The sequence below is a fragment of the Heterocephalus glaber genome, unplaced genomic scaffold (assembly GCF_053883595.1).
Source record: "Heterocephalus glaber isolate CG9 unplaced genomic scaffold, H.glaber_assembly_v1.0 deba00001461, whole genome shotgun sequence".
NCBI classification, from domain to species: domain Eukaryota; kingdom Metazoa; phylum Chordata; class Mammalia; order Rodentia; family Bathyergidae; genus Heterocephalus; species Heterocephalus glaber.
In genome coordinates, this window is record NW_028258308.1 from 247455 (window position 1) to 273174 (window position 25720).

General features: G+C 45.6%; 1 long non-coding RNA gene across 3 annotated transcripts in view; it reads left to right on the top strand.

The window, feature by feature from the left end:
• The first annotated feature begins 8365 nt into the window (after positions 1-8365).
• The window catches only part of LOC106009713 (uncharacterized), a 48860-nt gene continuing 31505 nt past the window's right edge, over positions 8366-25720 (top strand). For 2 of the 3 annotated variants that reach the window (XR_002396284.2, XR_001183730.3), the window contains exons 1-2: positions 8367-9746; positions 11216-11358. This is a non-coding gene — a long non-coding RNA (uncharacterized LOC106009713). Of the gene's footprint in view, positions 9747-11215; positions 11359-25720 lie in introns of all 3 variants that reach the window. The other variant, XR_001183729.3, reaches the window with a different exon arrangement.

Here is a 25720-nt window from a genome sequence, read left to right on the forward strand (position 1 = left end):
TTATCTAGTGTCCCAAAACTAACAAGCATCTTTATCCATTAACTCACATTTAATCACAATGGGGCTGGAGAAAAGGAACAAAGGTTATGCAGTCCCACACAATGAATGCTCTGTATCTGTGTCCACACTTCCCCTTTTTAAGGGACAGGTTCTCACTAATATTGCAAGGCCAGTCTTGAACTTCTGGGCTCAGGCAATCCTGCCTCAGTCTCCCAAAGCTGGAAATATGAACACAGATGCATAGGAACTGCCTAGCCTCCCCCCCCCCCGCCCCCCGCTCCCACTAGGATCCCCCCCGCTCCCACTAGGATCCAGTCCAGGTTTACACATTGCGCTTAGTTATGTTAGTTATGTTGTTAGGTCCTGCGTCTTCTTTTTTTTTCTTTCTTTCTTTTTTTAATGGTACCAGGAATCAAATCCAGGGCCTCTCATTGGCCAGGCAGAAGCTGTGCTGCTGAGCTACATCCCCAGCCCAAGACCTGCATCTTAATAGTGCCCTGTTTTGAATGGAAGTTTGAATTCTGCATTTTGCTAAACGTTTGTTATTGAGCACTTGATTTATATTCTCCGGAACTCATCTTCCTCATCTAAAAATTAAATTGTTACTTCCCATTTTGTAGAGATTTTTGTTTAAATAAATGTAATGGTATTCTTTCAGTGCTGTCGACAAAATACTCAGCAAGACCGGTGTGGTGGTGCTTGCCTATAATCTCACTCTGGGAGGCTGAGACAGGAGGATCCTAAATTAGGGCCCAGCCTGGGCAATTTAGGGATTTTACAATATCCTGTCTCAAAATAAAGGGGTGGGGCCTGTAGCTGTAGCTCAGTCTCACGGCCCTGGGTCAATCCCTAGTACCAAAAAAAAAATACTAAGCAAATATTAGTCACCTTTTTTGCTAAGTCACGTTTATTGAGGTATTATTAGCACACAGTCCTTGGTTTAATAATACAATAAAATGTATGGAAATTTTTAAAATTTTTTTTGGTAACAGGGATTGAACTCGAGTCATTGCACTTGCACAGCAGGCGGCGAAATCACTGAGCTAAATCCCCGCCCCCCTTTTTTTTTTTTGATACCGGGGATCGAACTCAGATCCTTGCGCTTGCGCAGCAGGTGGCGAAGCCACTGAGCTAAATCCCCGGCCCTGCAGGTGGAAAGTTTTCAAAGTAAAGTTTTTTGAGGAAAAGGATAACGGTGTACTTGGTAGGCTAAAGGGCTGGCTCACACTTTCAGGTAGGAAGAATTGTGCTCACCCAATATGGACACGCGGGGAGCAGCGGTGTGCAGATGGAACCCCGATTTTCCGTGAGGGGCATGGACCGATGAGGGGGTCAGGCTAGGCGTGACCTTCAGGAGGGACCCAGCCTCCAGGAGTGCTGTCGGGAATCGAGGTGACCTTTAGAAGGAAGGAGTCTGAGGCGCTGGTCTGACTGCTTTGTTTGGGCCTAGCCTTGAGCCATTCGGTGCTGCTTGGTGCTTGGTGTATCTAGGTCCTAAGTTAGAAATAAAGGCAAATGCGTCATGGTTACTAAAAGGCATTGAGATGGATGTTAGGAAACAGAGAAGCAGAAGCAGCACGAAGGAGCCTTGGGCGCCGCTCTGTACGGGCCCACCGCATTGCAGGGTTTGAGGCCCCGCCCCGCGTGGGGCAAGCAGAGACCGACGGGAAGCAAGGCCGTTCCTGGGGCTCCGGGCAGGGTGCACCCTGCCAGCAAATGTGTTGTTAAAGGGCTGCGGGGACAGATGATAGAGAAAAGGAATTAAAACAGTTATCAACAGTAAATCTTATTAAAATCCATATAATGCTCCAGTTGTTACAGTGGTAGATGGATGGATGGATAGATAGGTAGGTAGGTAGGTAGATAGATAGATAGATAGATAGGTAGATGATAGATAGATGGATGGATTTTTTTTTTTCCAATGCTGAGGATGCAACCCAGGGCCTCGAGCATACTAAGCATGTGTTCTGCAGCTGAGCTACTCCCCAGCCCTATTAAAGCCATTTAGATAAGCATAGCTCTGGAAGGAAATTGTATCTACAAAAGGATCCACCCCTTCCTTTTTGCAAGAGTGAAGATGTTTTGATGAAGGTGGTCATCTTTGTTTATCTATGAGGAGAGGGGTGCAAAGAGAGGTAGAGAACTTGGCTTTTTATTTATTTATTTATTTTTGAGACAGGGACTTCCTCTGTAGCGCAGGCTGGCCTCGAACTCATAGTGCTTTGTGTCTTTCAAAGAAAGCACTGTGTACCACAAATAGTGTTGTAACCAAAGGGTGACAAAGGTCTCTGTTAGGGGTCCCTGGGACTTAGGAACCTTTGCGCTAGCAGCTTCTCCTCCCTCATTATTGCTTTGTTTTTCTTCTAAAGTTCTTGTGATCTCAAATCCTGACATTTACAAACAGTTGTTTTTGAAGGCAGAGTCGGATTTTTATTTTCATTTCACTGACTAAATTAGGAGTGAAAGAACAAGCTTGCTAAAATTTCCATAGATGATTTATCTTTGGATAGATACCAAATATATGAAGTTTCAGAGCAAAACCAAAATTTATTTAAAAGTTTTAAGAAAAACACAGAAACTCAGGAAGAAAATGAATTTTGTAACCTTCACGAAAATCAGGTGGTCTCCTCCTGGGAGTTAGAGCTGAGCTCAGCTGACCGAGGCTCTTTCCCGTTTCCATCTTAGTGCAGTCCCGGTTCCTGCAGTCAGCCGGGCCAGTCTGCAGCATTTCTGGGAGGGTTTTCTTCTATCAGAAATAATCAGCCAGGCATGGTGTGCAGCCTGCAGTCCTAGCCATTGGGGGCTGAGGGAGAGGGTCTCGTTTCAGCCCAGTCTGGACAACAGAGCAAGATTCTTACCCTCTCCCAGGTCAAAAAAGAAAGAGGGAGAAACAGACAGAGAGACAGACAGAGTATAATCTCAGCATTCAGGAGGCTGAGGCAGGAGGATTGCTTGGGCCAGCATGGGCTCCATAGTGAGTTCAAGGCCAGCCTGAACTACATAGCTAGACCCTGTCTCAAAAAAAAAGAAGACTCAAGAATCAGCTCCAGGATCCCTGATGCCCATCCTCCTAATCAGCCTTCCTTCCACTTCTCCTCTGAGGCTTTATAGCCTTTATAGAAACACAGCAACATAAATTAAAGTAAAATGGTTTTTACATTTTATACAAAGCGAAGGAATAGATCTATATGCACTGGTCTACATGTGCAACAGAAACATATAGCTAAGTAAAACAAATTCAATTTCCATTTATAGGGGAAAATTCATTGGAATGTTTGGTTATTTAATCATTTATTGGTGTTTTGAAACAGGGTCTCAGTATACAGTTCAGATTGGCTTAGCTTTGAACTCACTACGTTGTCCAGGTTGGCCCTGAACTCAAAGTGATCCTCCTCCCTCAGCCTCCTGAGTGCTGGGATTACAGGCCTGAGCTACCACCACATTTGGATAGGTTTTGTATGTTTATAAAAATATTTCAAAAGAATATATAATAACCATTAATGGTTACATCTTCTGAATAGGACTGGGAATACAGAAAAATATTTTCATTCCAGTTTAAATTTTTCTGCATTCTGAAATTTTTACCACTTCTGACTTTTTGAAACTTATATTCTTATTTTTAATTATGCATATAACTTGTGATTACACAGTAAGCAGTGTGGTGTGCATATATTATAGATTTTTTCCTGTGTACTCTAATAACATATATCACACGGGCCAGGGATTTAGCTCAGTGGCACTGTGCTTGCCTTGAAAGCGCAAGGTCCTGAGTTTGATTCCCAGTACCAAATAAACAAACAAAAAACAAAAAAACCATATATCACATAGCAGGCTCTTTTTGGACAAAAGCTTTTTGGTAAGTTGTCCAGGCTGGACTGGAATTCTCTATTCTCCTGCTTCATCCTCCTAAGGGCTAGGGTTACAGATGTGCACCACCATACCTGGCTTCATATTAATATATTTGTTTTTGTCTATTATATATATATTTTTCCATGACTTAAACTACATCATAACTATTTTTTGGTATATCATGAAACTTTTTTTTCTAACATAGATACAAATCTTGTTTTAAACTGGTCAATAGTATCTGTGTCTGAGTGTGTGTGTGCACGTAAGGCGGCTTTTGGAAGGCGGCTGAACATGACGTGGGGGGGGCGCCTGGTCGCTGGGGGCGTGGCCTGGAATACCCCTCCCCGCTATTTCCTAGGGGCCAGTGCGGTAAGCAACTTTCCCTGCCGGCCCTTCCGTCCTGATGTTCCAGCTCTTGAGCCTGCTGAACATGGATGGAAACTTCTTTATTTTAAAATTTTTAAAAATGAATCTTATTTTATCCCATTCCCCCCCCTCAAGCCCCTCCCCCCATGTACAAAAGCTCTGTTTCCATTTTTCCTTCTATTTTCACTTCTTTCTTGTCCCTTCCCTCCTTTCTTCCTCCCTCCTCCCTGCTCCCCTTCCCATTTGAACACTTTCTTCCCATATCCCAACATCCATTACACATCTCAGTCCTTATTTCCACATTCAATCTCTCACACCAGAGAAACAATGCGGTATTTAAACATGTGTCTGATTTATTTCACTTAAGAGTATGGTCTTAAGGTCCAATGGATGTTGTTTTGTTTTGCTTTTTTCCCTGATACTGGGGATCGAACTCAGATCCTTGCACTTGCGAGGCAGGTGCGGCACCAGTGAGCTACATCCCTGGCCCTCAATGGATGGAAACTTCTGAAACACGAGCCAAAACAGACCTCTCTTCCCATACATTGCAGGTGTCAGGTATCTTGTCCCAGCGACAAGGCAAGTGACAATGATAGTGGTCCTGGGGGTGGAGGTTGTGCCTGGTGGGCCAGCTTCTACCACCCAGTCCTTGCGTTCCACTTAGGGAACCTCAAGTACTGCAGAACAAGTTGCTTTAGTTACTTGACATAAAAATAGAGCTGTGCTGAACTTGTTACTTCCTTCTGTGCACACTGCTGCATATGTATTTATTGGAACAGGGCCATTATTTTACAATTAAAATATTTTGAACAAAATCGTGCTCTGAGCCGGGTTTTGGTGGCGCCTGCCTGTAATCCCAGCACTTGGGAGGCTGAGGCAGGAGAATCACTCTGAGTTCAAGACCAGCCTGGGCTACATAGCAAGACTCTGTCTCAAAAACACCAGCAAAACAAAACAAAGGAAACAAAAACAAACAAATTATGCTTTGGAAAGTTATTGGGAAAAGTTCTTTGAAAAATAAACCATATAATATAATGTATTTAAAAATTAAGTTTTCTCCCTATAAGTTATTGGAAAGTAGCCAAAACAAATAAAGCCGGGGGGGGGGTGACTTAAACGTCAGTGTCATAGTCCCCATGCTTAGCACCTGGTCTACTTCTGAATCATACGTACTGAGTCAAACTTGGGACAGATAATGCTAAGCAGGGAAATCATGCGGCAGCAGAACGATGTGTATGACATCGCCGGCATTCCTATGAGGAGAAAATGACAAATGTAGGGGAGGATCTTAAAAACACGCTCAAAGCCAGGTGTGGTGGTGCATGCCTGTAACCCCAGGCCTCAGGAGGCTGAGGCAGGAGAATCACCACAAGTTGGAGGCCAGCCTGGACCACACAAATGAGACCCTGTCTCACCCCCACCCCCACCCCCAAAGGTGAAGAAGAACAGGGTGGAAAGACTGAGGTCCCTGAGCTCATGCATTAGAGTAGAAGGCTGTCCTGAGAGCTGCCAGTGTGAGTGAGTACTCAGCCCACACCCGGCTTTCCGCGCCGCTGCCCGGCCCTCCGCGTCCCTTCCCGCCGCCGGAAGGCCTCCCGCAGGCAGCTTGGCGCCCGGGCCCTGGGTCCGCTGGACTCCTGGTCCGAGGATGAGCTGGGCCCGGGGCAGCCTCGGAGCTGCACGCGGGGCCTAAGGGAGGAGGGGACGCAGCCCCGCAGCCACTGCTGCCTGCACCGCGGCCTGGATGAAGCGCAGGACAGATACAGCTCGGAGGTAAGGGGCTGGAAAGAAGTCCTTTCCCAACGACTGCGGGACACGTCCTTTCATCTCAGATTATGTGCTACACACGGCTCTGCCTTCCATTTTTCTTCCTCCTCCCCTCCCTCCATTATTATTATTGTTATTTGGTACCGGGGATCGAGCTCGGGACCTTGCGCTTGCGAGGCGGCGGCACAACTGAGCTAAATACCCAGCCCCCTCCATTATTTTTTTTGAGACGGGGTCTCGCTATGTAGCCCAGGCTGGCGTTTAACTCTCTGTGATCCTCTTGCCTCAGCCTCCCCAGTGCTGGGATTGCAAGTTGCGCCGCAACACACTCTCTCTCTCTCTCCTCCTTCCATGTCTCAGTGCTTGAAAGCTGTCATCTCCGTGTGTGTGTCACGGGGGACTGGACCTAGACCTTTCCACAGAGCTACATTCCCAGACTTTTATTTTATTTTTTTGGTACTGGGGATCAAACTCAGGACCTTGCACTTGTGAGGCAGGCGGCAGAACCACTGAGCTAAATCCCTGCCCCATTCCCAGACTTTAAAAGAAATTTTTTTATGTTTTGGAAACAGCGTCTCGCAAAGTTGCTAAACTGCCCAAGCTGTGCTCATACTGCAACCCTCCTGCCTCAGCCTCCGGAGTGCTCGATTACAAACCTGCTTCCCACCCGTTTTACCAGTTTAAGGAAGCCTTTTACTCTGAGCACATCTTCCTGTGTCTGCCTGTCTTCCCCTCAAGGCTGTGTGCTGCTGAGGAAGGAGCCTTGAAGTTTGCAACTCTAGCGTCGTTTTCGTGGTCCTGGTGTGGACAGCACGGACACCAGCGGCCCCAGCCTTCCCTCCAGGCCTGGCGCACAGGGGACCCAGCTTCCTTCCCGTCCCCATGGTGACCGCTGGGGAGGCGGGGGGGGGGGGCGCTGCACCACGTGCAGCTAAGTGTTTAATAAATGCTTTTTGATTAAGTTCAGCAGCGTCATAGCAGGTGGAAAGGGCTCCGCGCAATCACCCTGATTAGCTATTTTTCCTTGGCAGGAGTTCAGATGGCGGCGCTGCTAAATCCACAGCGTTGTTTTGGCAAATGGCATAAGGAGGCTTCAGCCCGTCTCTCTGCAACCGGGATCATCTTCACACCTGTCTCACGCCTGTGCCGGTGCTCTGGGACAGTCACAGGTCCAGAATCTGAGCGCCTGCCCTTTACTCCCTGAATTTTTTTTTTTTTTTTTTTGAGACAGGGCCTCGCTATGTAGTTCAGGCTGGCCTGGAACTCACTATGGAGCCTAGAACTCACAGCGATCCTCCTGCCTCAGCCTCCTGAGTGCTGGGATGACAAGTGTGCACCACGCCCAGCCAATGATACAGTTATGGTGCACACCTGTGATCCCAGCACATTGGAAGGCTGAGGCAGGAGGGTTTCGAATTCAAGTCCCATCTTGGCAACTTAGATCATGGCTCAGAAATTTAAAAAGGGGCTGGGGCTGTAGTTCAGTGGCAGAGTACGCATGGGTTGGATCCCCAGCACCACAAATAAGTAATAACAATAACGACGAATGGGCCGGGGATTTAACTCAGTGGTTTCACCGCCTGCTGCGCAAGTGGAAAGACCCGAGTTCGATCCCCGGTACCAAAAACAAAACAATAACGACGATACAGGAAAGACATAACCTCTGCCCTGTTAGAAGTCAAACGTGCCCAGCTCCTGGTCCTACAACACCGGGCATGAAGCTGCAAACCAAAGGAGGAAATTAGGAGAGTTTGGTTGGAAATAAGGAGAGGAGCAGAGCTGCTGGGTTTCCGGAAGGGTCCTGAGTGAGTGGCTGTGGACCTTTGTCAGGCATGTCTTGGGGGCCAACGCGGGGCAGACGCCACTCACACTATAGTCACAGGCAGAGCGGCTGGGCTGATCAGGTCCCAGCAGGGAGACCAGGCCGGGGCACGGGTCACAGGACGCGGATTCTCCGACGGGAGGGAGGAGGGTGCAGGGGTTCGGGGCACCAGTTACGGAGGCCTGAGCGGGCCGAGCCAGGCCTGGTGGTCAGGGAGGCCTCACCGCTGCGCCTCAAGGCCGGGCTTGGAGGCCCTGGCTCCCTCGATTCGCCTCCTCGGCGTCAAGGCCGCAGCCCGCCCTCCTGTGCTGACTTCCGGGCCCTCTCGGCCTGAGTGTTGATTCCTTGCCCACGTAGCTGCCTCCCACAGGCTTCTCCGGGTGATGATGGCTATGGGGCCCGGAGACTGCGAGGCCTAGGCCAAGGCAGAGACTGACACAGAGCTTCCCGGCCTGGAGGCTTCCAGTGCCGGTGCCCCAGGCCCTGCCCGTCATGCCTCCCGCAGTGAGCTATAAGACAGGCCCTTGCCTTGCCTCCATTTCTCCCCCCACAGCATGTTTTGTTTTGGAAATGTAAGTTTGTGTTGCTGGGTCCTCCTCAGCCTATCAAAATGGTTTGTGATTGAACTGTGTGACATTTCAGGGATGTTCCGTTAAGCTCCGCCCCTCTCAGGAATGTTCCGTAACTCTGGCCCTTTGCTTCAGTGAGCATGCTCACATGCACGTGTTTCAGGGATGTTCCGTAACTCCAACCCCTTTGCTTCAGGAATGTTCTGTAACTCCACCCCTCTGCTTCAGTGAGCTTGCTCGCCTACCCTGTAGACCCCTACATAAGGAGGCTCACATCTCTGGCATTGCTGAGACTCTTCTGAGCCTGCTGGGGATGAACTGGTGTCTGTTAGGTATTTCAGAGCCCCCACAGAGCAAGCCCCCTCCTCTCCTTTCCCTTTGCCCCACTCTGACCACAAGGAACAGGGAACTTGCGCATAGCTAAGGCATGACCTCCCTTTGTTAGTGACTTTCTGCCTAGTTAAGATCTTTCTGCCCCACCGGTTTCTGAGTCAGATATTCCAGTGAGATAGGGGCTTCCCGAAAGCAGTTACTCCGTCCCCCGACTGAAACCTATTGTTACCCCAACCCCAATTACCCACGCCCACCAATGGCCTAGCGCTCTCCCACCTGCAAGATCCCTATATAAGCTTCCAGCTCAGCCCATACAGTTGCTGGTCTCCATTCTGTGAGTCAGCCCGGCAGGCTGCAGACTGCTGCCCCAATAAAGCTTGCTTGAACGTCCGTGTGTGCCCCCCTTTCTTCGGCGACCTTTCAGTGTCGTGTATTTTCTCCACCTCTTAAACTGACCATCGGATTCTTGAGTTTTCAAATTATCAGAGCTGAGACCTAAAGCTGCCACACTGAGCTGTGAAGCTCAGCTGTGCCTCAGAGCTGTGTTCCAGAGCCTCCACACTGGGCTGTAAGGCTTAGCTGTGCCTTCCGAGCTGTAGGACTTGGCTGCAACACTGAGGTGCGCCTCTGAGCTGTGGCACTAGGCTACGACACTGAGCTGTAACACTAGGCTATAGCACCGAGCTGCTCTGCTCTGCCGCAACAAGTCGGCTCACTCCATAGCTTGTCGGGAGTTAATGGCTGCCTATAGCACCAGGAACTCTTTATTTACAGTGGAAGGAAAACAGGAAGAGAAGGCGGGGCAGATAGTGCTACGTGGAATACGTGACCTACGTGTCCTACGTGTCCTACGTGACCTAGGCCGAATGTAGTGATTGTTTCTGATTGGGGCATGCGCAGGAAGGGAGCAGGGAAGGATGCAAGGTAACTGTCTCCCTGGCTGTGCCGTCCTTCCAGGGTCTCTAATCTATGGAGGAGAAAGGGAGCAGGAAAAAGACGAAGGGCCATCTTCAGGCTCGGCCTGAGCCACAGGCCTAGGAGTAATTACTTTTTTTTTTCTCTCTATCTCTCTCCTTGACCTTTGCACCCGCTACATCCCCAGGCCTTTTTATTTTGAGACAGGGTCTCACTAAAGTCACTAAGTTTCCCAGGCTGGGCTCCAACTTGTGATGCTCCTGTCTAAGCCTCCCCTGGCTGAGAAATGGTCCGTGATATGGAAATTTTTGAACCTCGTTACCTTTCCTCCAACTCTTTCACTCCTCGCCAAGTACCTTAAACCACTCCAGTGGCTGCTCCCTGGAGCAAACAGGTTAGGGCAGCACGGAGCGCCTTCCCTGCTTCGCGACCTAAGCAGTTTGCTCACACCTCGGCTGCCGTTAGAGGTGCAGTTCCCTGGTAGCCCACTTGGCGGCGCTGTTCCCCGTCACTCCTGGGGGCCGCGTTGCCAGACGCGCCTTCTGGCCCAATGGAAACATCCAGTGTTTCTAAGCGTGAAGATAGAGGCTGGTATTTCCCTTCAGTGCTATGTTTGAAAAGGCTTTTTAGTGAAGCGACTTATTATTTGAATAGCACTTAGTATGTATCAGGCAGTGTGCTGGGAGGTAGAAATACCTAAATAGCCAAAGAATTAAAAAATGTTAGACTTCAGGCGAGAGTGGCAGTGTGCACCTAATAATGCCAGGTATTCAGAAGGCGGAAGCAGGCGGATCGCTTGAGCCCTGGTTTTGAGGCCAGCCCGCTGGGAGTTACAGAGCTAGATCTGACCCAAAATACCCCCAACTATTTTCGTCATCACCACCACTGCCACCGCCAGCGCTAAGACCTTTTTTTTTTTGGTGGTGGTACTGAAGATTGAACCTAGGGTCTCCTACAAGCTAAACAAGTGCACTATACTGCTGAGCTAAACCCCCAGACCTTTTAAAATTAATTAATTAATTAGCTTTTTGAGATAGGGTCTCAATATATTCAGGCTGGCCTTGCACTCGAAGTGATCCTCCTGCCTCAGCCTCCCCAGTGCTGGGATTAAAAGTGTGCATCACCACACCTGGCTGCAATTCAATTCTTTAAATTGCATTTTGAGGCACAGTCTTGCAAAGTTGCCTAGGCTGACGTAGCCAGGCTGGTAGTCTTCCTCCCTCAGCTTCCCAAGTAGCTGGAATTATAGGCGTTGTCACCTACCTGGCCTGATTGTTCTTTTTTCACAACCATTTTCTTCAATATTTCTTTTATAAAAATCTTAGATGATTGAGATTTTTATTTTATTTATTTTTTAGACAGGGTCTTGCTCTGTAATTCAGGGTTGTTTTGAAGTCGCTGGTTTTGAACTCATGGCGATCCTCCTGCCTCAGCCTCCCTAGTTCTGGGATTACAGGCATGAATTATGATTGGGAAATGGAACCGGAAGCAGAATAAATTATTTCATCGCAGAATTTGAATATCAGGGCATTCTAATTTCTCAGCAGATATGATATTAACAGGAGTCTGTAAATTCCAGATGTTTTCTTTTTAGCTCTGGAAAAAGGACCTTTGCTTGGAATGTCCCAGCGCCCTAAGAACAGCAGCAGCACCGGATGTAGTCTCTGCTTCCGGTTGTCATCAGCCAATGAGAGAAGGTTAAAGAGAACACTAGCGTTTTCCCACAGGAGAATGCGAGTGAGTATTCAAACCCCTCCCCCTCCCAAGGCTCTTTGCCCTGAATTTGGGGTGCTTGACAGTCTTGGGGTGTCTGGTGCCTGGGTCTGAGATCTTAGCAATTCTGCCGACCCTTTCAAACAGTCACCCTGCTAACTGAAGAGCAGCGATGGACCCACCAGAAGCCACGCTGTTTGGACTGTGGGTACTGTAAATGTTCTCTTTCGGTTCAGCTGTTTATGCAACAGCTTTTTAAGATTTCCTGCCATCTGTTTCTAAAAGAGGAAGGAAAGGGAAATGATTTGCAAGTATTTGAAACACGGCGTTATATTTACAGTTGAGTTTGATCTCACTTTTCTGCAGTGTCTTAGGGCGGAGAGAGCGTGCCCGGCCCCGTTATCCGGGCATTCCTGGTGGGGACGAGCGACACTGAGGGTTTCGCGCCTTGGGTTGCATGGCTGCCGCTGTTGGAGGTACAGCCCGCGGTTCTGAGTCCGGGTCCGCTCGGAAGCTGGTTTCTCCTTGGTCTTCTTGGCTTGGGGACGTCTGTCTCCTCTGTGCACGAGAGTGAGCACCTGCGGTCCAGTGCTCTGCTCACAATGACACAGGTTATGTTGGCCGAGGACCCACGCTGAGGACCTCGTTTCCACCTTCAAGACCTACTGCCGTTCCAGTTGCATTCGGAGGCTCTGAACACATGATTAGGAGTTGAACACGTGATTTTTAAGAAATTTTTAGGAGTTGAGCACGTGATTTTTAGAAATTTTTAAATGTTTATTAGTCCACATTTGCAGCATATGATGATCACACTGATCGTGGGGAGTTGGTGCATGTAGGTAACACACCCCAGTTTTTCTTCTTCTCCTTCTTCCCCTCCCCCTCCATGGATAGAACTCAGGACCTTGTGCTTGTGAGACAGGCACCGTGCCACTGAGCAAAACCCCAGCCTCAATTCTTTTTCATTCCCTTTTCCTCCCCTATCCCCTCCCTCCATCTGTTTGTCTCCTTCCCTTTTTGCAAAAGAACTATTTCCTGTTTTCTATCATCTTTTATTTTGCTCTTTTACTTATTTATATTTTGGGTTTCTCATGTAAGAGAAGGCATGTGATGTTCAACCTTGTGTGCTCATCATGGGAATTTTGGAGAGGTTCAGTTCAGCCCATAACAGGGAGAGGAAGAAGGAAGACAGGGCTCTTGTTCTCACAGAACTCTAGTCTAGTGGAGGTGCAGAGAGATACACAGGAGGAGGCGACAACTCGGTGGGATGAATACCAGAGGGAAGACAGGGATGCGGACCAGATCTGAAGTGGGAACTGAGGTCTACATGCAGGCCTGAAGCATGAGCAGGGACAGCTGGGCCAGGCCAGAGGCCCAGGGAGGGAGGGGAAATTTAGCAAGGCCCTGACTTAAAATAAACATTTAAAAAGGGCTGGAAGGGCCAGGGATTTAGCTCAGTGCCACTGTACCTGCCAGGCAAGGCCTGAGTTCAATTCCTGGTACTGAAAAAATAAAAAAGGGGTAGGGATGTAGCTCAGTGGAAAGGTTTATTCTTCAGTGGTGCCAAAAAAGAAAGAAACTGAAGTACGCCGTGGTCATGTAGATTGTTCAAGGTCATGGATCGGGGTGGATGGGACAGCCAGGCGGTAACGCACGTTGGATGTTATGACCCAGAGTACACCGTGGGAGACAGAAAAGAAAAGGAGCAGGTGGGGGGTTTGAGGGAGCGTTGAGGAGAGACAAGAAAGGACGTTTGAGAAGTGCATTCCAGAGAGTACAGACCCTCTTTGTCTTGTTTTGGTTTGAGTTTTTGTTTTTTTGAGACAAAGTCTCACTATGTCACCCAGGCTGGTCTTGAACTCACAGCAACCCTCCGGCCTCAGCCTCCCAAGTGCTGGGATTACAGGTGTGTGCCACCATGCCAGGCAAGAGAATATTTAAAACCAAAAAGGAAGAGGGCCCCAAAGAAGAACTTAGGAATGAACACAGAGCAAAAGATGTGGCAAGGAGCTGCACTGTCAGAGAAAAAAGAGTGAAGTAAATCAGTCAAGTAGGAGAGAGTTTCAAGGGAGGCTTGTTCTGCACCATTCAGTGCCGCTGGAATTCTTAACATTTTCATTAGCACAGGTTTCCAATATGTAGCGATCACGTTCCCGGCGGGGAGTCCGTTCATGGACATCACACATCTTGATTATTTTGTCACCCACTTCCCCTCTCCTGTGTCCTGCTGCTGCTGCTGCTGCAGTTTGATCAGAAGCTTGGGGCCACGTCTGTTGTTATTTAGCAAGAGGAAAGCGCGAGCGGCCTTGACAGACGCCTCCTGTCTCCTGTGGGACTGGAAAGCGTGTCAGTGATAGAGGACGGGGCTGTGGAGAGGCACCACGAGTTTAGGGAGTTGGTTGTGAGGGATGATAGATAGTGTACGAGGTGCAGTAGAGTTTTGTTGTTGTTACTTTAAGAAGAAAGCTATGGAGGTCACCCTCATGCTCGAGGACAGAATCCATAGGGAGAGAGAGGCTGGGGGCGAAGAAACTGGAAGAGTAGCTGATAAAGGTCCTGGAGGGAGGGAGGCATAGACAGAAAGAGACAGAGACAGAAAGCTAGGAAGAAGAAGAACAGGGGAAGAGGAAGAAAGAGGAGAAGAAAAGGACGAGGAAAAATCAAAAAAGAGAAGGAGGAAGAAAAGAAGCAGTGAGGAGAGGAAGAAGAAAGAAGCAGCAATCCGGAGCCTCAGACCCTTCCCTCCATTCCCACCAAGGCTCCCAAAAGCTTCCGGGTTTTGCAGTCCAGTGCCAGCTGCCAGTATACGTCACCATGCCTGGCTAGACTGCTGTTCTTTTAAGTCCCCAAGTTTTGGGTGGCTAGTTATAGTAGCAACTAAAACAGATCTAGATAGAATTATGTTTTTAGTATCTAAGATGATAAAGCAACCTTTCTGCAGGTAATAGTTACAACTGCAGTAAAAACGTACAGAAAACAATTGCTTGAGGGCTTTGAAGAATGAACAGAGTGGCAGATTTTTGGAGAAGAGTAAAACTTAGAGGAAGGGATGAGGATAAGGTAAATTTCCTGTTTGTTTGCAGCCACAGTCGTAGCAGGGCACAGAGCACCAATCCGCCCTCCCCCTGTGGAAAGCGAGGCTGAGGTCCAGCCTGAGGACCCAGCGGGCAGACAGCTGGGCGCATGCCCAAAAACACAGGCCGGAAAGGAGGGCACAATGGGTGGGCATTCTGTGGACCTTCCGGGTGCGGTAAGCCTGAGATGCGTGCTGGTGGGAAGACCGCATTAAGGTTTGAAAATCTGGGCCTACCAGGTGGTCCTTAAATCACTGCAGGTACTTAATCCTTCGGGGGGTTGGGGAGCTCTGGTGGGGCTCAGCTCTCATGAAAGCCTGAACCTCAGCCCTGAATCTCTCTCTTGCCTCCTGCCTGATGGTAAGATCACTTCTTCCCATCTACTGACCTGCCATCCACCATGAAATCCTTGCCAGGGCCACTGCTGAAGTTGGCATCATGCTCTGGAATCCCCAGAATGATGAGCTAAATAAACCTCTTCTCTTTACAAAGTTAGCCTGCTTCAGGTACTTCCTTATAGTAACAAAAATGAGATGAATACGGAAGCTGAGAATTTTCAGTGCAAACTTTGCCCAAGACTCTGGCTGATTCCTGAATTATGCATGGTGTCAGACTGTAAGCAGTGCAGCTGAAGAATAAAGAACAGTAACTGGACGTGGTGGAGCACGTCTGCAATTCCAGCACTCAAAAGGCTGAGGCAGGAGTATCCCTGTAAGTTCAAGGATAACCTTGAGTCCCTGGAGAGAGAGAAATAGAACTATACTTTGAGCCTCCGTCCACTATGGGTGAGGATAAAGTTTGCAATAGGAGTTTAATCAAATTAACCATTTGCTAAATCATAACTATCAACATGCTTCTGAGAAATATAACAGAATCCAGTGACTCTGCAACATAATATCCACAATACTTTATAATCCAAAATGGTTTAACATACAAACAAACGGGAAATGTGATCCATTCTCAAGGGAAAGACAGTCCGCAGAGGTAAGTTGTGAGATGACCCAGATGATAAATGAAAATGAGTTCAAAGCACCTGTATGGCTCTGCACAATGAGCTAAAGGGAAATCCATTCGTGATAGAGACCTGGGTGGGACCTGTGCCTGAAGAAGGAAGTGGAGAAAAAGGACAGACGACCCATGCAGCTCACAGCAAGCATTTGACTGTCTTTACACTGTCGCTGAAAGTGAAGTAAATGATTGTAGTCTGTCTTAAAAAAGCCTCTGTGGCAAGAAAATTACTAAGATGGGTCAAATATGAATGTCGATGTGGATTAGGAGTAGGAAAAGATGCAAAGAAGCAGCATGATGAGGTCTGAAGAACAAAACTAGGCCTTGTTTAAAGCCGTGATTGATTGGGTAGTCTCAGGCACTGTGTTAAGGGTCTGGGTGGGAACTTTTTACAATGTAGAGATATCGGCCTCTGTGTGCATATATAGTAACTCTTTGACATAAATCATACCTAACCAGACTGTAGAATGTTAGTGTATGCCCATACATGGGAGCCAATGACACAAAAATTGTATAAAAGGGTGCACCTATGCCATGTTTTGCGTTCAGCCTTTGGACACAAATTCACTGAGTCAGTGCCAGCAGGAGTAAAAGGCCTTGATGTCCTGTCTCTTTACACAAAAATCCTGCAACAGCATGTCATTGCACTTTATGAGCCTCAAATTTTCTCACTCACAAATTGGGGGTATTATCTCCAGAAAGTATGGCCATCATTAAGAAATCAAATAATCTCTGGTCCCTAAAGGCTACATTTTATGTTACCTTCCCAGCTCAGCCCCTTTGAGCTTCCAGGACTTCTTTCATGGACCTTCACTCACCATGAAAATTACCATTTGTCATACTGTTCTCTGTTCCCCCACTAACTTGCTCTTAAATATCCATGTATTTATGGATTTAATAAATGTTATGTGTCATATTTATTTTTAAAAAAGGAAATCAAAGAATAACAAATCCAGGGGAGCCTGTGAGGGCGGAAGGGAACCCTTCTACAAGTGTAAACTACAACCACTGCGGAGATCAGTATGGAGATTCCTCAAAAACTGAAACTAAAAGTTCCATTCCATCCAGCTATTCCCCTTCCAGGAATTTTCCTTAAGGACTTAAAGACATCATATTAAAGTGGTATACACAGACCCATGTGCATAGCAGCGCAACTCACAATAGCTAAATGTTGGAAGGTTAAATATTGTATAGTTTCTCTTATATGAGAAACCAAAAGTATAAATAATTTAAAGAGCAAAAGAAATGATGAGAGGAACTTTCAGGAAGATAGCAGAGTGGTTAACAGCAGGAAAACAGCCTTTCCAAGATTTGGTGTCCAGATATAGCAACATGAAGAAGAGAAGGAAGTAAGTGGGTCCCTGGGACCTAGCAAGGATCTGAAGCAAAAATTGAAGTGCATGGGGAGAGTGAAGAGAGAGACTTCAATGAAAAAGGAGTGGCAAGTAGCGCTTTCCCCCTGAGCCCTGACTCACTACATGGGAAGGTCGACTCAAACCTGCAGATGCACTATGACTACTGGCAAGCCCACAAGCTTCCACTGAGAAATGCATCAGTGGAAGGGAGCAGTGGATGCAGAGGAGTACAATGGCTGGTGAGTTATTTAGGTTCAGATATGCTCCAGGAGAGCACAATTGGCCAGTGGCTGTCTTGAAGAGGAGCCAACAGAGGTCAGAACTCAGAGTAGCTGTGGGCTGGCTCCATCAAGGTGAGGTGGACCCAAGTTCAAGTCAGCAGGAGGCACAAAGGGTGTTGCAGGCTGAATAAAATGGGTTCCAGCCTCACAGCCAGAAACTATCCTGAGCTTCAAAACTAAAGATGCAGGTTTACTGGGATTGATTGTCTACTACCCCACCATAAATTTAAGGCTAGCTTGTTGGGATTAATCTACATGGATCTGGGCTATGTATGCACATTTGTCTACCAGTGACAGCAGGGACACACCTTGAAGTGGAATTTTTTTGCCCTCTTATTTACTTCTTTCTTTCTTTTCTTGTTTTTGTTTTTTTTTATTTGTTCTTGTTTTTATGTAAATGTGAATATTGTTTCTAGTTTTGTTGTTGTTGTTCTGTTCTTTTTTTTTTTTTTGGTACTGGAGATTGAACTTGGGACCTTGTGCTTGGGAGGCAGGCACTGGAACCACTGAGCTAAATCCCTGGCCCTTGTTCTGTTCTTGTTTATATTTCTTCCTTCTCTCTTTCCCTCCTGTCTTCTTCACTAGTTTCCAAAAGTTTGCATAATCTTCCTTTGTTCTCTAGCCTTGCTTCTAATCTTTTCCTCTTTTTCTCTCTCTCTGTTTTTGCCCCCTGACATCTTTTAAATTTTCTCCCCTGAAAGCAGAATCACCATACTGAGGGCATATTTACTATATACAATTTTCTGGTTTGTTTTAGAGTTTGTTATATAACCACAAATCTAGTTCACATGGTTAAAGGTGGCAAATGAATAGTAACCACAGTTTGTCATTTTCTGGGCTGTATTTGACCATGACCAGTAAGATTCATCCCAGGGATGCAGGGGTGGTTCAACATATGCCAATCAATAAATGTAATACACCATATTAACAGAGCCATAGACAAAAATCACATGATTAGCTCAATAAATGCAGAAAAAGCATTGGACCAATCATTCATGATTAAAACCCCACAGAAAATTGGAACAGATGATCTTTATCTTAACCTAACAAAAGCCGTCTATGGCAAACCAGTAGCCAACTGTCAGACCTCAGCAGTAGGTTCTGATCTCCTGCTCCATGCTATGGTACAAGCTTGAGGGGAAAACCAAAACCAAAAACAAAACAACTAAAAGAACTAAAAGAGACAAAGTACTGCGGAGCCAGGATGGCCAGTGCTCCTGAAAGCAGAAAAGGCACTGGTCTAAGTCACTGATTTTTATGAGTAATCAACTGGGGTAAAGGTAAGCTACATGTTAGGTTGGGACTACATGTAAGGACATGCAATTGTGCAGTTTCTATGGAAACTAACAGAGGCAAGGCTTTTAAAAGGAAAAAGACAAAGCATTCTTGAATTAGGAACAGAATAGACAAAATAAGGGATGGGGATGTAGCTCAGTGGCACTGCACCTGCCCGGCAAGCACAAAGTCCTGAATTCCATCCCTGATACTGAAAAAAAAAAAAACAAAAACAGACAAAATATATGGTTGTAATTAAAACATTGTCCTTCTAGTTAAGGTTTTAATCATGGGAATGGAATTTGTGTGTGAATTATTCTGTCCTCAGCATGTAGGCTTTGGCTGGACTCACTTGTATAAACAAGCCAATTGAGGGGTTAATTCTTTACAGCCTGCACTGCTTACAGCCTGCTTTGGGCACAATCCATATTGTGGTCCACTGCAGCCAGCATCATACCAAATGGACAAAACTGAAAGCTTTCACTCTTTGAAATCAGGAATAAGACAAGGATGTCCACTGTCACCACTCTTATCCACTATAGTTGTAGAAACATTAACCAGAGCAATTAGACAAGAGAAAGAAATAAAAGGAATAAGGATAGAAAAGGAAGAAGTTAAATTATCAATATTGCAGATGACATGATACTCTACATAGATGACCCCAAAATCTCCACCAAAAGACTTCTAGATTTAGTAACCAAATTCAGTACCATGGCTGGATACAAAGTCAACACTCAAAAATCAATAGGATTTCTATACACAAATAAACTCACTGAGGGAGAAATTAGGGAAACAATCCCTTTCATAGTAGCATCCAAAAAATGAAATATCTAATAATCAATCTAATGAAAGTAAAAGACCTTTACATGGAAAACTACTGTACTCTGAGGAAGGAGATGAAAGAGGATATCAAAATATGTAAAGATATCCCTTGTTCTTGGCTAGGAATAACCAATATAGTGAAAATGGCCATACTTCCAAAATTTTTTTACAGGTTTAGTGCAGTCCTGCTCAAAATACCAATAGCATATCTCACAGAATTAGAGAAAATCATCCTAAAATTCTTTTGGAACCAGAAGAGACCTAGAATAGCAAAAGCAATTCTGGGCAACAAAGGAAGGCAGGGGGCATCACAGTACTACAAAGCTACTATGATAAAAACAGCATGGTACCAGCAATAAAATAGACTCAAGGATCAATGGAACAGATTAGAAGATGTAGAAACAACTCCAAACACACTCGACCACCTCATCTTTGACAAAGGAGCCAAACACCATCACTGGGAGAAAGCCTCTTTAATAAATGGTGCTGGCCATGTTTATAGCAGCACAGTTTGTAATAGCTAAAGCTTGGAAACAGCCCAAGTGCCCATCAACTGGAAACTGAATAAAGAAGATGTGGTTTTTCTATAAAATGGAGTACTATCCAGCCATAAAGAATGAGAAACTAGAGACATTTATAGCTAAATGGATGCATATTGAGGCCATACTCTTAAGTGAAATAAATAGGACACATGTGTAAATACTAAATAGTTTCTCTAGTGTGAGAAACAAAGTGTAAATAAGGATTAAAATGATTAAAATGAATAATTGATAATTTGAAATAGGAAAATGTCTAAAGGTGTATGGGCGGTGGGAGGGGAAGGGGAACAGGAAGAAGGGAAAGGAAAAATTATGAGAAAAGAAAAAAAATGGAGATGAAATCTATGTAAATAGGGAAGGTTGGAGGGGGTGAAGGGTGCACAGGTAATGAGGAAAAAAATAACTAAGATACATCATGTACAGGTACAAGCACCCAATGATAAATGTAAACATATTGTATACTTAAAATGTACCAATAAATGAATTAAAAAAAAATAAATGGTGCTGGAAAAACTGGCTTTGGACTTGCTGAAAATTAAAACTAGACCCCTATCTTTCACCATGCACTAAACTAAAAATGGATCAAAGATCTAAATATTAACACAAACACTAAATCTGCTGGAAGATAGACTAAGTAGAACTCTTGAAGACATAGGTGTAGGTAAAGACTTTATGGAACAAAACTCTGATTGCACAGGAAATATCACAAAGAATCAACAACTGGGATTTCATCTTATTAAAAAGCTTTTGCATAGCAAAAGAAACCAGCAACAGAGTGAAGAGACAATCCACAGTGTGGGAAAATTTTTTTCCTCAGACAAAGGGCTAATGTCTAGAATATATAAAGAATTCAAAAAAATCAGACCTCTCCCCACTTAAAGACTCAATGCAAAAATGGGCATCTAAAATAAAATGACACTTCTCAAGCGGGGCATGATGGTGCATCCCAGTAATTCCAGCACTCGGGAGGCAGAGGTAGGAGGATCACAGCAAGTTCAAGGCCAGCCTGGGTTACATAGTGAGACCCTGTATCACACACACACACAAAAAAGACACTTACCAGATGAAGAATTAGAAATGGCAAATAAATATATGAAAAAGTATTCATCATCACTGGTCATTCGTGAAATGCAAATTAAAACAATACTGAGATTTCATCTCCAGAAAGAATGGCTGCTATCAAGAAATCAATCAATAACAAATGCTGGTGGGGCTGTGGGGAAAAAGGAATGTAGACTGGTGAAACCAGTATGGAACTCAGTGTGGAGATTCCTCAGAAAAACCTAAAACTAGAGTTTTCATTCAACCCAGTCCTTCTTGGTATCTTCCCCCCAAAATTGAAAGCATCATACCCCAGCAATAAATGCAAATCCATGTTTACAGCAGCATAATTTGTAATAGCTAAATTTTGGGAACAGCCCAAATGCCCATCAACTGACGAATGGATAAAGAAGACGTGTTGGTTTTTTAATATAATGGAGTACTACTCTGCTGTAAAGAAGGATAAGCATGAGACATTTCTTGCTAAATAGATGCACCTTGAGATCATACTCTTAAGTGCAACAAATTGGACACACATGTTTAAATACCACATTGTTTCTCTGGTGTGAGAAACCAAAAGTGGAAATAAGGACCAAAATGTATAATGGATGTCTTGGGTGGAGACAGGTGGAGAATCCCTGAAATCCTGCAACTGGCTCTCCCAACGATGCAGAAGGTTGTGGAAGAATCAGATAGAGATCAAACATGTAGAAGCAAAGTTTGTACTTTTATTTAGCAAGCATGCAAGAGTATAGCTGCCTTCTCTCAGAAAGACAGGCAGGGGTGCCTGAAACGGAGCCACGATTGAAGGGGGCTCAAGGTATTGATTTTATAGTAGTCAGGGGCCTATCCTGTCTCTGGGCTGAGGGTGCCCCTACTTGATTGGCTAATTGGTTGATTTGGCTCGTTACTAGGGAAGGGTCATTGGGGGCCTTTCACACCTTAGGGTCAAGTTTCCTTTTGATTTTAGCAAACCAAGCTTTGCAAGGTACAGCATAAAAAGGAAGTGTAACCGCAGGCTGTCAGCTCTTCACAGGTGGTTAAACCTGTTCTGCCACCTATTGAAACTCCTTGGGGGCGGGGAGTCCCTCACCTTTCCCTGCCTATGGGTCTCTATCCCTACAATCCCTACTCTGAGGCACCCCACCAACTGCTATTGGGACTATGGGCGATGACCTCCAGCTACTTCCTGCTGAAAGGGGGTGTCGGCAGGAAGTGGGGCGGGGGGGGGTGCTCATCAGGAGGTCCATTGAGGGGTCCCTGGTAGGAGAAGGACAGGTCCATTTTAGGTTCCATCTGGAGAACCATCTGCATCTTGACAGCATTGATGTGATCTGCAGTGAAGTGAGTAAGGCAGTTAATTATATATGGGCTGAAGAGACATAAAAGTAGCATGAGGAGGAAACGTGTTATGAGAAGACAGACCCAGGACCTGAGGGTTGGAATTAGGCCCTTGATCTGAGTGAAAACTTGGGAAGAGAGTTGGTCTACTCTTCTCTCATCCTGGAGCCATTTGGCTCTGTCTAAAATGATGGATGTCCTGGTTTCTACCTCTCAGGAGTTATTTATGTACATACAGCAAGACCCGTGTAGCATGGCACATGCTCCTCCCTGGCTAGCAAGCATCCAGTCAAGAACTTGTCTATGTTCCAAAACCATCCCTGCCAGAGAGTCCAGGGACTTTTGGAGGTCTTGGAAGTTGCTTCCTGTGGACTCAGCAATTTTAGCCGTTGTGGCCTTGAGGTTTTTGATATGGATTGTGTTGGCAACCACACCATAGATAATACCTCCCAAGGCAGCCACAAGAGCAGTTATTCTTAGGACAATGAGGGTTATGGGTTCTCTCTTTTGTCAGGAGGATAGACTGTGAGCCTCTGTTCCTGGGTGAGGAAGGCCTTTCCATAGAGAACCTATTAAAGTCTGATTGAGGGCTAATATTCCTTCAGGATGGGGACTCAGATGGGCAAGTTCCCAAGCCATAACACAGGTGTGGGAGTCTAGGCACTGGAGTCCTATGGCTCACTTGGGCTGGGATAGGAGTCCATAGAACAAGTAACCAGGTGGAGCACATATGAGATGGGCTTTGCTATTGGGTGGTTTTAGGCGTGAGGTGTTGGCCCACCTCTGGGGATTAGGGCCACTTATGACAGGGATCTCAAAATGAAAGGGAGGGGTGGCAAGATAGTGGCAATATCTTAGTCTAATTCCAGGACGTGGGATCTATTTTGTCTCAAGGAAGGTCAAGGTAGACTCTCAGATGGTTGGGGGCAGGAGTGGTGACTGGATGGGTAGGCTGCTTCTGAAAGTCTGGTGACCCTCTCTAATGATCTGGACCCAATTGGTAAAATATGGGTCTTCTGAGATCTGGCACATGTGGACCTGTGGAAGTATGAGATCAATGTCTCTGCATTTAACCCAGCCAACCTCTCCGCTAAATACCTGGCATTTAGCTTCTTGCCATCGATAATAGCAGTGTTGATAGAAAACTTGACTGGGAAGAACTTTTGCTGCTTGTTCCATCAAGTGAGTCAGATCCCTAGAGGAAGAGGGTGATTTATCTGGGGTTGATTGGACAAGGTCCCAATAATATCCTTGACATTAGCTCCCAAGAGTTTTTGAGGAGTGGGTATATGGGTGAGGCCTGTGAATGAGTTTGAATAATTAAGTGACTTCACTGATAAGATTACCTCCTCAGGGCTGCCTGCACCAAGGACCTGGAAAGTTGGAAGGGGACCTGCCATTTTGGGCCCCAGGAAACATAGCCAGCAATTATGGAATCCAGGAATGAGGGATTGTGTCATCCCCACTACAGAGTTATTATTCCAAGGATTTTCTAAAGAGCAGTGACATCTCTGGAACAATGTCAGTAGGAGGAGTAGAGTAGTCATCCTCCTTACATGCAAACTGTTTCCACCCATTGGGCAAGAGACAAAAAGATTGTAAGCAATGTAGGACAATGATGGCAATCCCAAGTGCCACACAAACCCAGAACAAAGGGTGCCTATATCCCTGTGGGTCAACTGGCATTACTTATCTTTGTGCCTTTTGAAGAGGAAACAGAGGTCCTCCACAGGTTCACAGGAATAGGGCATGGCTGGATGTCTGCCTGAGATGGTGATCCTGGAGGCTCAGATGCTGGATGAACTCTAGTTTCTCTGGGGGTGCTCCACAGCTTGATGTGGGAATGGTTGATCCTGGTGACCTGTAACCTTGATGCCTGTGGGCGTGGATAAGAGGACTACATAGGGTCCTTCCCATCAAGGCTGGGCTACACTCTGAGTATCCAGAGCCTTTACCAACACCAATGTTCCTGGGCAAAAGAGTTTTTTTCATAGAAATGGGCCTAGGCTCGGTCTGTCTTAGGATGGACAGGACTTGTAGGAACTGGGCTAAGCTTTGTACCTGTTGTAAAGCTCAGTGTGTCTCCTCATTACTGAGGAGATCATTCCAAAGGAAAGGCCTCCTATAGAGGAGCTCAAAGGGAGACAAACCTTGGAACCTTGGAGTTGTTCTGGCCAGAATGAGGGCCACTGGCAGGAGTTGCCTCCAAGATGTCTTACGCTCCATTGATAGCTTGTTTTTTTTTTAAATTAAATTCTTTTATTGGTACATTGTAGGTATACAACACAATTACATTTCTCATTGGGAATTGTACCTTTACATAATGCATCTTGGTTCTTATTTTTCCCCATTCCTAGCCCTCCCTTCATGCCCTCCACCCTTCCCTATTTACAAAGACTTTATTTCCATTTTTTCCATTTCTCATCATTTTTCCTTTCCCTTCTTTCCTTTCCCCTGCCCCTCCCAATACCCCTACCCCTTTGGACCTTTTCTTCCTATTTTACATTATTGATTATTCATTCTAATCATTGGTACATTTTATATATACAATATAATGACATTCATCATTGGAAATTTGCACCTTTCCATAGTCTCTCTTGGTTCTTATTTTTCACCTTTGCCCAGCCCTCCCTTCAACCCCTCCATTCTTCCCTATTTACAAAGATTTTGTTTCTATTTTTCCATTTTCTCATATTAATCCCATTCCCTTCTATCCTTTCCCCTAGCCCTCCCACTTCCTTCCCCTTTGCCCCTTTTCTTCCTATTTCACATTACCTATTATACATTTAGTCCATATTTACACTTTCAGTTTCTCACACCAGAGAAACTATTCGGTATTTATACATGTGTGTCCTATTTATTTCACTTAAGAGTATTGCCTCAATGTGCATCCACTTAGCTATAAATGTCTATAATTTCTCATTTTTTATGGCTGAGTAGTACTCCATTTTATAAAAAAAACCACATTTTCTTTATCTAGTCTCCAGTTGATGGACATTTGGGCCGTTTCCAAGTTTTAGCCATCACAAACTGTGCTGCTCTGAACATGGCCGCACATATATCACTGTGGTATGATTCTTTTAACTCTTTGGGGAAGATCCCCAGCAGTAGAATAGTGGGGTCAAATGGGACTTCCAGTCCTAGTTCTTTGAGGTATCTCCATACTGATTTCTACAGTGCTTGCACCAGTCTACACTCCCACTAGCAGTGGAGCAGGGTTCCTCTTTCCCCACAGCCCCGCCAGCATTTGTTATTGGTTGATTTCATGATAGCAGCCATTCTTTCTGGAGTGAAGTGGAATCTCAGCGTTGTTTTCATTTGCATCTCTCGAATGACCAGTGATGTTGAACATTTTTTCATGTATTTATTTGCTATTTCTACTTCTTTGTCTGAGAAATGTCTGTTCATTTCAGATGCCCATTTTTGGATTGGGTCTTTAAATTTGGGGGGTTTGATCTTTTAAAGTTCTTTATAGATTCGAGATAGTAGACCTTTGTCTGAGGAAGAGCAGGTGAAGATTTTTTCCCACATTGTGGGTTGTCTCTTCACACTGCTGGTGGTTTCTCTTGCTGTGCAGAAGCCTTTTAATAAGAAGAGATCCCATTTGTTGATTGTTTGTGCTAGTTCATGGGCAGCTGAGGTTTTGTTCA